Here is a 14025-nt window from a genome sequence, read left to right on the forward strand (position 1 = left end):
CCAAATTTTGAATGTTCTAAAATGCTTCATGGAGTTTATGTAGGCCCAGGTGAAATAAGAAATTATTTCTTCCCATAATTTCCAGATTTGTTTTACAAACATACATAGGTGCTGAGAGTACTAGTATCGCTGCACAACAATATAATGTCGCATGAGTCAAATTTAGATGATGATTTATTGTCTCTGAAAATTTGATTGACGAATGGCTGAGTTACAAAAAAAAGTTGGTACAGTGGATGAAATTGCATTCTATTTATGTTGTTTATCTAAGTTCGCAAAATTGCTTTATCCTAACAGCTCTTATGGACATTCTCCCACAGAGCAGGTTTAATTAGTCACATCACATCATATAAAAGTTATGCATCAGGACATAATTTAACCCTTTAACTGGTCTATTAACTTCCATGTCTGGTCCTCCATGCATGTCCTGCTATGTACATTTATTTAATTTTACTGTGTTTACGTTTCGCTGTTGAATTAATATGCAATCAATTATATGAGTTATTGACTTATCTGAACAGGTTTCCAGAAATGTTTTGGATAAATTACAATACAAAATTACATTTGTATAGTGCCTTTCACGAAGGCTTAACACCACGCTCGACACAGGTTTAAACAATTTTGAACTTCCATTATGGATCAGCAAACAATATTACAAACTGGGACTAATGTACTACTTATAACATAAGCTTAACAGATGCTCTCCGTGACCATACACTTTAAGGAGACAATTCTATTGGGACAGAACTTAATACATTAATTTCTGTCCCAGTAGAATAAACTGTTAAGACCTAGAGGGCATTCATTAGTTCCAGACTCTTTGTGTCTCTGGTTTCATTGCTTCAGCTCCTGGTTTGGTAGAGATTCTGACTAGAGTATTCCTTTGTGACCATCAAGAAAGCAGTCTTAATTGCTGGGGAGGGAGAACAGCTGGAATGGCCACTTGTCATTTGTCACAATATCGCATGCAAGTGATGCAGTGATGTTTTACAACATGAAAATGAGTTGAGGTGTTTAACTACAGAAGGGACACCAAACAGTTTTCGATATTCAGTGCCTCTTTAATATTTCTGCCAATAGCTTTTGGTTATTTGTTCACTCGTTATTGCAGTATCTATACTTTGCACTATATACAATAAAATAAATTACATTTATATAACATCTTGCATGTAAAAATAAACATCTTAAAACACTTAACAAAATATAACTGAATACAAATGAAGTGAATATTGGTATATAGGAAAGCAAAGCAGCAAATTTGTGCTGGCAAAAAAAACCATAAACAGCAATAGATTTGAAAATTGTTTAACTGAAATTTCAATCTGTCTTTATTCATTATATATTCTAAAGAAGGAATTTGTTTGAACAATGTTAATGTCACTGTATGATATATATATATTCAGAACGTTTTGCATAAGTTAGAAAAGCAACAAGCTAAAACTGTTCTCCATGTGGTTTTCATCTTCTTTAAAAAAATTATATTTATTATACAGCAAACATATTTATATCTTTAGAACAGTGATAGGAAGTAACCAAGTTAAACATAAAATGGTGTTTCAAGAACTATGTTTAAATAACTAAAAGAAGAGCTAACAATTTTCACTTCTCCTTTGGTACTGTTTTAAAAGAGCAAACAAAGAATGAGCTGAAACATTTGGGTTCCTTTGTAGTTTGATGCTTTTTCTAAGTTTACTTTGACTCATTCAAACCCACTTCAATATTTTTTCATTTTCTGGGGTCTCTTTCTCTCTATTTCCCTGACAGTGGCACGGGTGTTGCAAGTTAAATAGTCACAGGGGGGATATTGCATTTCTTTCCTTCTCTTTTCTGGAGGCAGCGAATCAAAGTAGGGTGTAGCTGCATGGGCTGTCAGCAAAGTTCTGTTAGATCTCCCAAGTGTCTATTGGTCATTTGTGAACTTCCACAGTAAACGTTGACATACTAAATCCATCACTGTAGCCAAACCAGGCTCTGTCCTCATTCACTTAATAACTGCATGTTGGAACCACACTATATGGAGTAGGAGTGGGAATACTGGCTCATTTTGCTTAGAGAAGCTTAGGACAATTTTAGTAATTGAACTGAAGCCACAGCTGAGATGAGCCAAGGATGAAACCCAGATTTTCCCTGTCTGCATGTCTCAGTATTACTACATGGGATACATATACCCAGTTATTTGGTGTTTATAGTAATAATGATTGCTGCATTTGAATAGTGCCTTATCACATCAACAAATCATCTTAAAGCATGTCACATGGCATACTCTAAAATGTTGTGATGGTCCATTTGCAGGCAAACATGGTAACCAACTTGGGCCATACACACCAATGATCCACAAACAGTCATGACATGAACGACCAGGCTTATCTGGAGAATTGTCAGGAAACTGAAAGAACGGCCTTCTCTTTTTGAATAGTGCCATGGAATCTCTTACAACAGTAGCTGGACACTTCGTTGGCATGTCAGCCTAAGCTACGACCTCAAAGGGCTGACATGAGGCTTGAACCCATGAACTCTTGACTCATAAATGACTGAAGAGACTGCTACCAACTGATCCACAGTGACACCTCCATTTCCACTATATGCTTAAAGCCAATATGGAGAAAACAGCCAGGGCCCTATTTGAGAGTGGAGGGGGGTGGGGGAATATAAAATTGAAGAATTTCACAATGCTTGGCCCAGAGAGGGGTGATGGAACGGAAACATTTATTTTTTGCAACTCAAAAAAGACAATTAATGTAAAGATTTTGGGTGTGATAGGCTTGCGTTTGGTTGGAATTTTTGTTTCCTGCTGAAATGAGGGAATACCCTTGTTGTGGTAACCTTCAATCCTTTTTTCAGACGGGGTGAACAACATATGTGTGAGGTGATATCAGCACGTATGTTTCGCAAATGCGGAACTCGGTCTTGTCTTGGATGCTCTTCAAGCATGGTGAACGGTTCAGCCTGTATCAAAGATACTCGCGCACCAGAACCACAGGTGAAGTCTGAGCTGAGTTGGAATGAGTGACTTGACGTGTGCTGCCGTGCAGCGAGCAACGTTGCTAGATTGGGTGTGTTTTTGTTGCGCTGTACTGTGCGTCCACAAAAGATCTTGGGGCGGGTGCCTAATCTTTAAAATTTTAACTTAAACCTATAAAACAACCTCCACCCCCACCTCCCCACCACCCCCAGTGCCTTCGAAGACCTTTCCTTAACACGGTTTCAAAAGCACCAAACCTAAATAATAATGATAATCCTTGCATTCGATGGAGCATTTTATCACGACGTTGAGACAACAACGAGATTACATTTGTGTTGCGCCTTTCACGTCGGGGGGGGACGGGGGGACGGGGGGGGGGACGTCCCAAGGCGCCGGACAGTTCGTGTTCCGGAGACGTCTCAAAAGCGCTGCTCAGAATATACCGGCAGGTGAATCGAACCAGTTTTCGTGGGCAAAACGCGGCGGCCAGTGGCGCACAGCAAGCAATGGCCGCGTTTCCCCACCCGTGCCCCCTGCCCCCCCTTTCGCTGAGATCCCGAGCCAAACGGTGGGGGTAAATTAGCCAATCTGGGGGGGGGGGGGGAGGGGTGGGGGTCGCGTTTGGTTCGACTTTGGGCTACAAACTCACTTTAATTTCTGAGCAAAACCCACTCTCCCCCCCTCCCCTCCCCCCCCCCTCCCCACATGTCATGTCAAGTCAGTCAGTCACTTCCCTGCTCGCTGCCAGGCAGCCTATCACAGGTCCCCTCTCTCCCGCTGGGCTGCTGCTCGCTCTGTAAGGCCGCCTCGGATTGGCTTCACCACACGGCGGGGTGGGGGGGGCGCGGCCATTGATAGCGTTTTGACGGCTGCGTTGGCCATGTTTCCCCCTCTCCCTCTCCCTCCCCTCACACACATAGGTTCGAACCCCACCTCCTCCACCAACAACACCTCCTCCAATTCCACCCCCTTTTTTTTTCGGGTGGGAAAATAAAAGTAAGGACAGTGTCGTTTTGCCCCCTCCTCCCCCCCCCCTCCCCCCCTTCACGACCACCGATAATTCCCCAACGCCCTGTGAGTAACAGAGCCACGACTGAGTCTCTCTTTTTTAAAAAAAATATACATAAATATAAATCGATATAAATAAATAGATATCGATATATATATAGATAAATAAATAGACAGATAAATATATATATGTGTAAAATAAAAGCAAACCGCATTGCCACTGACACCCTGTGTGTGTGTGTGAGAGTGTGTGAGAGAGAGGAGAGGGGAGAGAGGGAGAGAAGGAGAAAGAAGGAGAGGAGAGAGAGAGAGAGAGTCCCAATCAGACAACCCCAAAAAAATGCAAATGCCATGTTATATCACGTTAGTCCGGGAGCGTTTGGTTGTTGTTGTTGTTGGTGGTGGTGGTGGTCGCTGCTGCTGCTGTTGTTGTTGTTTTTTTGGCGTGAGGTCGACTCCTCTCAACTAAAAACTTCGCGAATAACCCGTTCTCTTCACAGATGACTTCCTTTAAGAAAGAGTGGGGGGGGGGGGGGGGGGCTTTTTTTAAAAAAAATTCATCCCAACCAACCAACCAACCAAACCCAACCCAACCCACCCCCTCCTTCTCTTCTCTTCTCCTCCTCCTCTTCCTCCTCTCTTCCTGGTAAGTTCAAAGCGCCCCTCACCCCCCCCCTCACCCTCCCCTCACCCCCGCAAACAAAACAACACATAAATAAGCATTCGAGGCGGTAGTAATAAATAATAATAATAACAACAACAATCATCATCATCATCATCCCAAAGGCGGGGGGTATTGTTTTCTTTTTTTATATTATTTTTCTGTCTGTGTGTGTGTGTGTGTCTGTGTGTTTGGTTATTTTTGCAGTGTTATTGGCAAACTGTGAAGAAGGTGAGGGGGGGGGGCAATGGAGGAGAGAGGGAGGGGAGAGGGGGGAGGAAGAGGAGAGGGAGGGGGGAGGAAGAGGAGAGGGAGGGGGGAGGAAGAGGAGAGGGAGGGGGGAGGAAGAGGAGAGGGAGGGGGAGGAAGAGGAGAGGGAGGGGGGAGGAAGAGGAGAGGGAGAAAGAGGAGGGGGGAAGAGGAGAGGGAGGAAGAGGAGAGGGAGGGGGGAGGAAGAGGAGAGGGAGGAGGGGGGAGGAGGAGAGGGAGGGGGGGAGGAAGAGGAGAGGGAGGGGGGAGGAAGAGGAGAGGGAGAAAGAGGAGGGGGGGAAGAGGAGAGGGGGGAAGAGGAGAGGGAGGGAGAGAGAGGAAGAGGAGGGAGGGAGAGGGTTGACAGGTAAAATGTGTGTGTGTGGGGGGAGGGGCAGGAAATAGTGTTTCAGAAGTAACTTCTCCTTAAAAACCTCCTCTCTCTCTCTCTCTCACACACACTCCCTCTCTCTCTCTCTCTCTGGGCTGCTGACCCGCTGCCGTGTTGTGAGCGGCAGCAAACGTCGCAGGGTTTCGGAGCGGCCCCGCGCCAGCCCGCCCCGCCCCCCCGCGCCAGCCCGCCCCGCCCACCCCGCGCCAGCCCGCCCCGCCCCGCCTCCCCGCGCCAGCCCGCCCCGCCCACCCCGCGCCAGCCCGCCCCGCCCCGCCTCCCCGCGCCAGCCCGCCCCGCCCCGCCTCCCGCGCGCCAGCCCGCCCCGCCCCGCCCCGCCCGCCCGCCCGCGCGCCAGCCACGACGTTCCACCAGGAGCCGCCCGCCCAAACCGCCTCACCCCGCCCAACCCAACCCAACCCCGCACGCACGTACGCGCCCACCCGCCGCCGCCGCCGCCACCAACCAACAGCAACAACAACAGCAGCAGCACCAGCCACACAGCCACAGCCGGCGCGCGGGGGGCTTTGCTCCCCCCCCCCATCACCATCACCCGCCTCCTCCTCCTCTTCTTCTTCATCTCCTCGCCCCAACTTGCTACCATTGTAAACCGCGTGAGTGTGTAACACACCGACAGAAAGTAGCGACGTGGACACACACACACACGCACATGTGCTGGTGGGCCAAACCCGGTGGGGGAGGGGGTGGGGGGGGGACTCAGGTCGCGGGGGGTGTTTGTTGACGAACGAGGAGTGGGGGGCGGGGGCGGATGGTGGTGGTGGTGGGGGAGGAGGGAAGGAAGGAAGGAGGGAGGGTGGGAGGGGAGAAAGAGAGAGAGAGAGAGCTTTGCTGGGACCAGGGTAAGGGGAGGGGGGGCGGGGGGTAAAGCCTCCGGGGCCCACTTGTGAGGTCGCTCAAGGGAAGAGGAGGAGGAGGAGGAGGAAGGGTGAGGAGGAGGATGGATGGATGGATGGATTGATTGGGGAGGGGGGGGGTGTTGGGGGAGAGTGTAAAGGGAAGGAGGATGTGCCTTTTGCTCTGACCGGATGAGTCACGGCTCCATTGTACCGATGGCTCCCAGTGAGTCACTCCCCGCCTCGGCTCCCTCCCCCCCCCCCCCCCCGAGCTCTCCCCCCGGGCTCACCCGCCGGGCTCCCCCCCCCGGCTATTCCCCCCTCCCCCCGGGCTCTCTCAACCCCCCCCCCCCCCCGGGCTCTCCCCACCCCCTCTCCCCCGGGTTCCCCCCCCCCGGGCTCTTCCCCCCCCCCCCCCGGGCTCTCCCCACCCCCTCTCCCCCGGGTTCCCCCCCCGGGCTCTTCCCCCCCCCCCCCGGGCTCTCCCCACCCCCACCCCCGGGCTCTCCCCACCCCCCCCCCGGGCTCTCCCCACCCCCCCCCCGGGCTCTCCCCACCCCCCCCCGGGCTCTCCCCACCCCCTCTCCCCCGGGCTCCCCTCCCGGGCTCTCCCCACCCCCTCCCTCCGGGCCCCCCCCCCGGGTTCCCCCCCCCCCCCCGGGTTCCCCCCCCCCTCCCCGCCCCCCTATTTGGTGTTTAATCCGCTTCCACAGTCAGCCCCAGTGCTGTCCTGTCTCGGGGTGAATCGCGGGCGCTGCCGAAGTGTTGTCTGTATGTTGGCGCATGAGCTATTTTTTTTTCAAGTTGTCACCAGAAACTCCCTCCTGGCGTTTTTTTGCTGTTGATCTTAGTTCGCAATGTCAAAGCAATTTTTGTTGTTTTTGTTTGTTTTGTCTGTTTTGCACCTTTGCCCAATAACGTAAAGCACCTCATTTTTGTACCTGTGCATATGTGTGTGTGTGCATGTGTGCATGTGTGTGTACATGTATGCAAATGTGTGTGATATGTATGTGTGTATGTGTCTTATATTATTCCCATTTGGCCTGCGGCGAGACGTGGTTTAAAGGTTGACAGTAATAATTTTTTTAGATAGCCAAACTTTTTTTTGTTTCCATTAAAGAAACCCGTCAATCAGTGCCATCCTCATAGACAGACAGACAGACAGACAGATAAAAGACAGAGAGAGAGAGGAATCCTGTGGTGGTGGTGGTGATGATGATCCGCTGCACTGTTTATGTGGCAACCTAAAGCTTGGTTTTATTTAATGCTTTTTACCGTCAGGTGAATTCCCATTGTGTATTTCATTTAATTGTTGACTCCTAAATGTGCAGAATAGGGTGTCGAAGCCTTCCTGAGAAATAGGTTCATTTAATAATTTTAACAGCGTGTAATGAGCTACTTCACTCACTGACTGTACCCAATAGTACCTGTTGGCTGTATGATTGTGGTCCACTGCTTACCTCCGGATCATATGCTAAGTGCACCTCATTGACCTGCTTCCTGGCCATGTTGGTCCTTGGTTTGAGAAGAGTTTTACATGTTTTAAATTTTCATTGTAACCGGGGTTTACTCATTGTTGAAAAAAATATGTTTTGGTTTGAGTTGCCTTGTTTGGGGGGATTTGTTATTGTTCATTTTGTTGTTGTTTGGAAAACAATTTCTACTCCCAGAATGAGCCGATTCAGAAAACAATAATACCCATGGCTTGTATTTGTGTGAAGCCAGGTAGATGGCAATCTTTGTCTTTAGTTGTAATCTAAACATACAGAATGTACAAACAATTGATTTATTGATTGTTGATTTTCAGAGTATCAGTCGCTTTCCAATTGCCATTGTTTCCCTTTTGATTTTTAGCCCACATGCTTCAACAACTGTTGAAATGCTGTAGTATATTATTTACTAATTGTATATAATCTGAAATATAGACAATATCTTCAGTTTATATGTTTCCATTTTTTTCCCCTTCCAGTCAACTACATTGAAATGATATCAAAAAGAGCGATGGGATCTGATAGGCCCAAATGGAATGCTCTCATTCCAGCCAGGAACATTGTAGAGGGGATAGTAATTATAATAATCATTGCATTTGATATAGCTCCTTATCATGTCTTCGAGATGTTTCAAAGCGCTTCATAGAATATACTGTAAAGTGAAATAATTGACTATTTTGTGGGCGATATTACTGCAATGTATTGTAGTGTGGAATCATGCTGGGGAGAGTAACTATTTGTAAATAAACCACAACCTCCCCCCTGTCCCCGCCAAAAAAATCAAATTTGTGCACCAGTTTTGCCATTCATCTTGTTAGTGGATTGGATTTCACTCACCTTTTGTGTCCGCTTGAAATCCATGTGTTAGTTTGGATCAAAACGGGTTCTTCATTTTTGGTAGATATTGTTCATTTTGTTGTTGTAGGCCTACAACAATTGCAGACAGTTCTCCTGTTCTCAGTCTATTTCAAAATATAAATTATTGGTCTTGGCTATGAAACCGGCTGCCACTGGATTTGGTCATGTTATTCCTTCTCTCCATGCCCACTGCATCCATGTCTGCAGTCTCTCTTCCCAACTATGTCTGCAGTCTGTCTATGATTACAGTGGTGAGACATCAACTTGTTGACGAGTATCAACAAGATAATAATAATCCCTCCAAAAAAACCAAAAAACAATAATAAAAAAAATTGGTCATTTTCAATCTACGACTGTTTGTGGGACATTGCTGTGCGCAATTGGCTGCGCGTTCGCCCACAAATATACAGTCAATTCACTTTACAGTGTGTTCTGTGAAGCGCTTTGGGACGTCCTCCCGACATGAAAAGCGCTATATCAAATGCAAGGATTATTATTATTATTTTTATTATTTTGCTTAATTTTCCCAGTCAATTGTGGGAAGAGGTTTTAGACATCCTCTTAATGTGAGAGATGCTCTGTCAATGTAAATAGCTTGTTGTGGATTTCTGGTTACTGGAAGCTGGGTGCAGGACCTATCCAGAGATAGTGAAGTTGTGTATCAGTTGAGTCAACAACTTTCTGCATGTGTGCGCGATGATGTTACAAGCTGTGGTCATGCCTTGAAGAGGTTGTGCTGACTTAACAATAGTGCCCCATTATATGGCGGCATGGAATTTTATGGACTCCAGCTACCACCTTATAACTGGGTTAAGCTGTAAATTGTTTCATGGAGGATGGGCAATTAATCCACTGAGGAAAACTAAATATAGGAAAAATCTAAGCAATCAATGTAGTTTCAAAAGTATACAATTTATAAGTATACAATTGTCCGTACACTGAGTTACTGATCTCTGTTGAGTCTATCAGATACTGCATGAGAGGTGATATGCTTACTGTGGTAGGAAGGGAAAAAGCAGCAGGTATTCACCTTGTTTCACACGTTAAGACTTTCTGCCGGAAGTCATGAGCCCATGGAGATGTGTGTGGTAAAGTTGCCATTTTGGGAAATTTCCAAAAACTGTTATTGGCCAAAGCTCTGGCTGCGGTCTCTCTTTCAAAGGCACGCTTCAAAGAGAGCAGCAAAGGCACTGTGAAGTCCAACAAAGGCCAAAAATCTTTGGAAGCCATTCTTAAGTGTCTTTACTGTAGAAGGTTAAGCGTTTTTAGAGGTGTTTCATCAGCTCCTGGACAGAAAAATGAAATGTGGCATTGGGACAATTTGTACCCATGATTCCGCAGAAATAAACAGGTGAAAAAATACAGAAATTTGGTGATCAGTTTACATTTTGGAAATGTTATTGACTGCCTGCTGGAAATGAGGCCGTCTGGCCTAAAAACAAGTCACTGCCAACTGTTGTCTCAGTTGTAATGTAGAATGTGCAGTTTGGATTTAAAGGGCTTTAATTTAGAGACAGCCTTGATTTAAAAAAAAACAACCGCTTCATATGAAAAACATTTACAACTGGGCATGTGCTAGATAGACTGAGAAATATTAATTTATTTCAATAAAGTGGGGAAAACAAATATATATAAGATATATTAAGGTATACCATCACGTTGATTCTTGATTTTTCTTCCCTGTGACAGTTCTTGTGATTTTGGAACAATCTGTTTCCATTTTCTAAGCCCTATGACCAAACCTATGATTGTTTGTAACTTGCCTTATTTTTATACTGAAACCATTCAGAGAGGAGAGAATTGATGGGAACAGTTTAAAAATGACCTACTCATTTCACTCAGTCATTCTGCACAGGTAATGAGACAGAAGTACTGGTATATTTTCAGCAATAAAACTGCCTTACAGCTGCAAATTTGTTTCTGTAACAGCTGCACGGCTCTGCAGATTTTTTTGTGTTAGTTTCAGAAGTACTCATTGAAATAGTGAGAAATTATGCTGTTTGGAAAGTTAGCTTAAGGACAGAAAACAGGCAGGCCTTGTGTTGACTGGGGTACCGAGGAAATGAGGCTGGCCTTGGGACCTTTTGGTTTTTAATCCAGATGAACAACATGGACAATAGTGACCTCGTCTCTAGATCAGTGGTGGCCAACCCGTGGGCTGGAAGTGGCTCTCCGAACATTCACACTTGTCTAGGTGAGTGTGTTTTAAATCAACAGTGTTTCCAGTTTTTCTTGATTGATTATGCCATAAAACAAAAATTATTCAATCAAGAACATTTATTTTGTTGACTGACCAAAATAGATTGACCACCACTGCTCTAGATGATACCAAAGTTGTCAGGTAAAATGATCTTTTTACTTGTTTTTAATTATTTCCACTTACAGAATCTATATTGGTCTACAAGTGGGAACTAGAAAAAATACCTTAGGAAGAGTCAACTACTGGGGTATAGGGAAAGGGCAGGTAAATGGGGCTGAAAGGATTACTCTTGATGAAGCCAACACAGACATGTTGGGCTGAATGGTCTTCTGTGCTGGAAATTTCTATGGTTTTGGAATACTTTACCAGGGAAACCTATTGAATGTGTTCAAGGGGCAATTAGATTTTTTTTGTGTGGAAGAAAAAGGATTGAAGAATACACATATATTTGAAGAGAAGAAAGGGAGCTGAGCTTAAGAACCATCAAAAAAGGATGTTAGGTATAATAGTTTTCTTCTGTCTTAGAAATGTCTTCTGGAAACAGACTCATTATGGAGATAACAATCTCTTGTAGATGCGTGGGGTTGTGGGGGAAGAATTTGTTTATAGATTGGTTGTACCCGTACTAGTTTAAAGTGAGAAAGCGTAACTATAGATTGTGAATAATGCACATGAAAGCTGAGATGAGGAAGCTCTCTTCAGCATCTTTTTCTGTGCACTCAAGTATGCTTTCTTGTCAAGAAAGCTATGTTTTCAAGTTGTGTGGAGCCCTGTAGCTCAGTGGTTAGAGCACTCGCCTAGCGAGCGAAAGGACCTGGGTTCTATCCCTAGCAGGGCGAAATGTCGGACAAGTTTCCTTACTTCACACATCTGTTTACCTGGCAGTAAGTAGGAAACCGGGTGTTAGTTGATTGGCGGATCGCTTTTCTGGGGGTAATAATCCCTTCCAATAAATAAATCAACTAATAATAATAGTAATTTGGTCACTCAATCCACGACTGTTTGTGGGACACGGTGGGCAATTGGCTGCTGAGTTTCGCCCACAAAATATACAGTCAATTCACTCTTACAGTATATTCTGTGAAGTGCTTTGAGACATCTTGAGGACGTGATAAGGTACTATATCAAATTCAAGGATTATTATTATTCAAGATGAGCAAGAGGAGTTTTCTCCACTTATATAACGCGTTATATAACGGAGCAGATGAGTGAAATCTTTCCTCAGTGACTTCTGCATTCGGGCACTTGCAACAGGCGATTGGAGGGTGATTAGTGGTAGGAAGCTTGGGGCTGGTAAGTTGGGGCTTTCCTTTCCCTCGTCTGATGTATTGAAGCAATCATAGTACTGCAATTGTCACCTTAGTTGAGATCAATTAGTTATCACAGACTTGAAGATTGACCCTTGGATCTTCCTGATTAGTATGGCTAATTTGCTCATGAGGTAGACTTGCTGAACAATTGGGGGAATGCTTCTGAAAGCTTATTTTGACATGCTTACGAAGAGGTTGTGATCTAATGATAAGGAAAATTATCTGACATTATTCAGTAATTTTTCTTAAGACATTTTGCTTCTGGTAGATTATAGAGAATAGCAGTGGACCTCTGTGGATTCCGAGGCAAGTAAAACACAGATTAACATTGGATGTACAATAGGCGAGTGGGTTAACTAGGCCTGACTTGTTTAATTTGTTTAATGCTTAAATTACTATGTATCTTGTTTGAAATCAAGCGTTGTATAGCAATCATTTTATCATTAATTTTTTTAAAATTAGTCGCTCTTGCTTTGTATTATGTTTCTGAGGGAACTTCAAGTCATCTGACTGCTTATGATGCTTGCGAACCTCTGTGGAACAGTAAGCAGGAGATGAAAATTGTTTCAAGGAATAATGGAGGATGGGAGGTCTTGGGAGGGATCAGGGCAAGCAGCATTGATCAGGCGGAGTGAAGAAGCCAGAATGAAGAAAGACATTGATTTACAAGGGAAATGTTTAGAGGTATTGAGCTTGCTTTTTAATTCTATTGTGCAAATACTTCAACCAGCTGAAGAACAGAGTTGCGCTAACTGTTGGATGGGTACTGGCATGTACTTTCATCCACGTCAAGGCTGCAGGACAAGGCACAGGTTCAGCGTAAGACATTTGGTAGGCGCTCTCGCCTCTGAGTCAGAAGGTTGTGGGGCTCAAGTGGCATGTCAGGACTTTGAACTCATAGACTCGGATCCATTGCAGTGCTGTTTTATCAAAGATGCCATCCTTTGAAAGAGACAGTGAGCTGAGGTCCCATGTACCTGTTCCAAGTCTACGTGAACATGGTACTCTGAAAAAGAAGGGAGATAGATGCTCCTGGTGTCCTTCTTAACAATCCCCTAGATAAAATTGTTCATTCCTTTTTGACTGTTTGTGGGATATTATGCGCAAATTTGTTGCTGTATTTGCCTCAGAGTACACAATTACTACACTTTACAGTCAATACCATGAACAGTTTTGAGACAACAACAACTTGGATTCATATAGCGCCCTCCATGCCGGACGGCGTCTCAGAGCGCCTTACAGTAACGGACCCCAGGACCGAGCCAAGGGGAGGGGCGGGGAAGGTGACCAAAGGCGTGGTCGAAAAGAAAGGTCTTCAGCAAAGACCTGAAAATGGGAAGGGAGGGAGCGAGACGAAGGGAGTGAGGAAGGCAGTTCCAGAGCCTCGGAGCATAGTGGCTGAAGGCACGGCCGTTGAGGTGGAGCGGAGGACCCTTTTTTTAGTGTGAAATGTGCTATATCAAATGTAAGAATTATACTTTTTAGCTATGGCAAGGCAACAGAATCAGAGGTCTCAGGTTCAGAGTTGAATGGGATGATTAAGCCAGTGTATTTTTTTTACATCAAGGCTAATCAACATCTGAAATGAGTTATCAGGAAGGGTGACTCATTACAGTTATTTTACAGTGACTTATTTCTGAATATTTTTGACTCAGCGAATGTGATGGGCACTGAATGCCAACAATCTCCTTGAACTGACTTTTTTATTGCCATTGTTTTCTGTTTGTTGTTTAAATTTTCTTAACGTCTGAATTTCTGTAAGGTTAATGTTGAAATTTAGTAAAAAAAAGCAAGATGTGGACTGCTCTGTCATATGTGCAGCAGCTTCTGGTTAGCACTCTGCTTATTAAATCACAATCAAGTGAATCACATACAGTTCCACAGTGATAAATTTCCACAGAATAATATTGCATGCTTCGATCTGTACAATCACCGGGTAGTGTTTCAGGAAACTTGTTTGGTTGATTCATCTGTCCTTCCCCTCCGCTCCGCCAACTTGGGATGTTAAAGGCATCCTAACTGTTGCTCTATCTGAGATCAGC

At 45.0% G+C, this 14025-nt stretch overlaps 1 protein-coding gene and 1 non-coding gene across 2 annotated transcripts in view; both read left to right on the forward strand.

Moving 5' to 3' along the window:
* The first annotated feature begins 5833 nt into the window (after positions 1–5833).
* Positions 5834–14025, forward strand: part of chd9 (chromodomain helicase DNA binding protein 9) — a 97344-nt gene continuing 89152 nt past the window's right edge. Inside the window, 1 exon segment of the mRNA XM_042340366.1 lies at positions 5834–5885. The gene's annotated coding sequence lies outside the window, so the exon portion shown is untranslated.
* Positions 11440–11512, forward strand: trnaa-agc. Its single transcript has one exon. It is a non-coding gene; the product is annotated as a tRNA-Ala (tRNA).

The sequence above is a fragment of the Callorhinchus milii genome, unplaced genomic scaffold (genome assembly GCF_018977255.1).
Source record: "Callorhinchus milii isolate IMCB2004 unplaced genomic scaffold, IMCB_Cmil_1.0 Scaffold14, whole genome shotgun sequence".
Taxonomy (NCBI): domain Eukaryota; kingdom Metazoa; phylum Chordata; class Chondrichthyes; order Chimaeriformes; family Callorhinchidae; genus Callorhinchus; species Callorhinchus milii.